Below are 3,980 nucleotides of genomic sequence, written 5' to 3'. Positions count from 1 at the left end.
AACTCTAGGGCTACATTTTATGTGATAAACTAGATGGAAGGCAGCCAGTCGACATCACTCACCACTAACTCTAGGGCTACATTTTATGTGATAAACTAGATGGAAGGCAGCCAGTCGACATCACTCACCACTAACTCTAGGGCTACATTTTATGTGATAAACTAGAGGGAAGGCAGCTAGTCGACATCACTCATCACTAACTCTAGGGCTACATTTTATGTGATAAACTAGAGGGAAGGCAGCTAGTCAACATCACTCATCACTAACTCTAGAGCTACATTTTATGTGATAAACTAGAGGGAAGGCAGCTAGTCAACATCACTCACCATCAACTTTTTACCAACGAATAGTGGGAATAGCTGTCACATTATAACACATTCGTAGCTAAAAGGGCAAACATTTTCAGTGACTCGGATTCGAACTCACAACCCTCAGATTGCGAGTTGAGTGTCCTAACCATCAGGTTATGCAAAGTTATTGGAAAAGATGGAAGTCATTTCTTAAAATGATTTAGGTATTGATGTAAAAATATGGGCTTACGTATCTATGAAACTAATTTTTAACTTTTAGCCTTGTTTTTGTATCACGTGACACAAGCAGTTGATATTTTCCTAGTATAAAAGTACATATTACTTTACAAGTTGGTACAAAAACCAAAGATATGTCAGAAATAAGATTTCATACCTTCAAAAACTCATGTGAAAGGCTAGGACGCTCTGTAGGTCAGTTGTTTGGAGCTTGACTTAATCCAGCTCACAATAGATTTATTCAATTCCAGGTTACAGTTGCTAATGGAGCACACAAGGAATTTATTGTTAGACCAAAGAATTGACCCTGAGACTGACAGTATATTAAAATACATCAAGATTACTGAAGGTATCTTGAATAGCTTCACTGTTAAAACTATTAAATTCATCAATCTGAGTAGGTAACTGTTCTTCAATTAGGCTTTCTATAACATTCACTAATTTACTTAATACTACTAGTAAGTTATCAATTAACACATTGACTGAAATCTGCTCAGACATATCATAATATTACACATTACACATCCAAATCCTAACTACATTATTTGATTCTGAGAGATATCATTAGTTACTTACATGGAGCTTGGATATTTTCAATGTTGTTTTGGTCTCAGGATCAGGCAGCATATTCATCCAGGAGCAAGTTGTTTAGTTTCTAAACATGACTGAATTCTAGCCCCAAAACATAGGTTTTTATATGGATTTCTTTGGTATTCTTACGCTTCTCCAAATAGTGTACACATCGAACTCTCAAGTAGATCTGTCACTTAATTGGATGGAAATCAGAGACTCTGGGTGGAACTTTGATCTTAAAAGGACGAGGAGAAGTACATTCAGATAGTCTGCTGATTTACTGTCTTCGATGTAAGGAAATCAGAGACTCTGGGTGGAACTTTGATCTTAAAAGGACGAGGAGAAGTACATTCAGATAGTCTGCTGATTTACTGTCTTCGATCATAACCAATTGATGAATTAGTTTTGGTTTTAGTTCCGAGAAATACGAGTAGTTGACAAAATTCTTACTAATTCCTTATATGGAAGTTGTGTCTAATCTCTAATGAAGTTGATATAAACATTCTCATCGCTTTCTCTCTGCTGCGGTGGTGTCAGTTTATAGGTAACGTAAACACTATATTTGACATATACATTTCATTTCTTGGCCAAGCAGTATTGCATAACTTCTAGTATACATTCATCAGAAGTGTCCAGTTTTCTTCATTATCATAAAATTATGTTTCTCCTCTCTTGAAAATAGCATAAATGTTTCTTTTAATTCAGTAGTTATGCTGTAACTATCTTCTTAATTGTTTAAATGTATTTATATATTTGTATTAGGAAATCAATTTTTTCTTATTGTTTTAAATATTTTCCAAATATGAATTTTTATTATCGTTGTACCTCCTGGTGTCTTAACAGTCAATCTGAGGGTCTATCACACCAAAAATTGGATTTTGATACTGCAGTGGGCACAGCACAGATAGCCCATTGTGTAGCTGTTTTGCTTATCAACAAATAAACAAACAAATAAGTATCATCATGTTAAAAAACTTTTAAATAACAGATATTTAATCATTTTCACTCTAGTAATTTATCATAAAAATAGTTAAACAATTATTCAGTAACTTACTACTAAAAAATTGGACTATCCTTTAGTAACTTACCAGGAAATGGTTGAATTAACATGTAATACAGTAGTCTGAATGTTGTAGGTATTCGAAGCTTTGACTAAATGTTGGGCTTCACAGTTCACCTTCCAGGCTGTTCAATACAAAAGGTAGGTTTGTTTTTCTAAGATCTTATTTAAAAGTTTAACTTAAAATTCAAGTGCACACTTTTGACGTATCTTTGTAGAGTTGGAGCATTTCAGTAAAACATGACAAGGGCACTGAATTTATTAGTAAAAACTTCCTACCAAGACAATATTATGGCTAGATATCATAAAGTTAGTTGTTATCTTGCTAATTTTTTTATTTGTACAGCAAAAATAATTGAATTTTAAATTGGGATATCATCTAATTATTTAGTATGGGGAATGCTGCTACATTTTTTTAAGTGAGAAAAGTTATTAAACTATATTTTGTACGACTGTTGCAGTTAGCAATTCAACACAAATAATCAGTGCTAATTCCAGGATTGTGAAAGTGTGAAGGTAAAGGGGGTAGCGGGTAGATAGGTATGGGGGAGAGGCTTTTTCCAGATAAGTGGAAGAAAATCTATGGAAGATAATTATGAGACTTTCAAAAAGAGTGATTATTTTTCCTGGGGAATGATTCTATTAATATTACAAACACATTTATCTGTTGTATAAGGTTCATTAGCAGTTTGATACATTTTTTCATTGAGTAATCGGACTAATTTCCAAAGTTATTAGTTGATTAAATGAAAATTAAATTCTTAAACTTGGTGAATTTTTTAAAATTTGAGTATATTTTTATAGAATAGTTTATACAAGCTAGGAAATGATGAATTACTGCCCTTTCAAGTCAGTCAAAGGGGTTCTAGTGCAATTTCCCATAAATTTTGTCCCAAATAAAACTTCAACTCATACCAACTTGTACAAGTATCTGTGTCACCTCATGAGCCAGCACAAAGTTCTATGTAATAGCTGTTGCCAAATCTGCTATCTAAACAAAAGAATTAATATATTTTCAGATAATTTGGAGAATTCAGTTTACTATGAGTATAATACCTACATGACAAACTATAAAATTATGCAAATATTCCTTACTAAACATTTATTCTAAATTAGTTATAGAAGGGTGAAATTAGCAGTTATCTCAACTGTGACATGCATATGACATATTCATGCAAGTGAAATATGTAAAGACAGATATTTATGTGTGTGGCCTAGAGACAGGTATTTATGTGGGTGACTTAGAGACAGGTCTTTGTGCGGGTAGACTTCTAGAGACAGGTAAAGACCTGCAGGTGGCCTAATTATAAAGTTTTTATGGATGTCCTAATGTTTAAGTGTAAAATATGTGGAGGTTTAATTACAATAGTAGTGGCACTGTATGAGGCATATTGTATCGTGTTATAGGCAGAACGGACAGCCGATTGACACAGAAATGGGAGTGGTAATTCAGGAAATGGTTCCTTCCGAAGCTGCGGGTGTTATGTTTACACATGACCCTGTTACTGGTAATCCAGCCCACATCTTTATTACAGGAAATTATGGCCTGGGTGAGGTAGGTGTCAGTTTAAAGATGTGCCAGTCTTGGCTATGGAAGAGTGTTCTGTAGCTTTTACAAAGAAGTTAAAATTGGTTGCATTTGTGTACAATGTTATCCTAGTTTTTGTTATTTTTTAAATGTGTACAATGTTATCCTAGTTTTGTTATTTTTAAAATGTGTACAATGTTATCCTAGTTTTTGTTGTTTTTAAAATGTGTACAATGTTATCCTAGTTTTTGTTGTTTTTAAAATGTGTACAATGTTATCCTAGTTTTGTTAT

At 33.3% G+C, this 3,980-nt stretch overlaps 1 long non-coding RNA gene across 2 annotated transcripts in view; it reads right to left on the bottom strand.

Annotated features, from left to right (window-relative positions):
* Positions 1–1,285, bottom strand: part of LOC111089553 — a 24,628-nt gene extending 23,343 nt beyond the window's left edge. For both annotated transcript variants that reach the window (XR_002613797.1, XR_002613798.1), the window contains exons 1-2: positions 1,104–1,285; positions 685–788 (exon numbers count right to left, since the gene is read on the bottom strand). This is a non-coding gene — a long non-coding RNA (uncharacterized LOC111089553). The remainder of the gene's footprint in view (positions 1–684; positions 789–1,103) is intronic.
* Positions 1,286–3,980: the final 2,695 nt, after the last annotated feature.

This window comes from Limulus polyphemus, unplaced genomic scaffold, assembly GCF_000517525.1.
Source record: "Limulus polyphemus unplaced genomic scaffold, Limulus_polyphemus-2.1.2 Scaffold6597, whole genome shotgun sequence".
NCBI lineage: Eukaryota > Metazoa > Arthropoda > Merostomata > Xiphosura > Limulidae > Limulus > Limulus polyphemus.
This window is presented reverse-complemented; position numbering and strand designations above follow the sequence as displayed.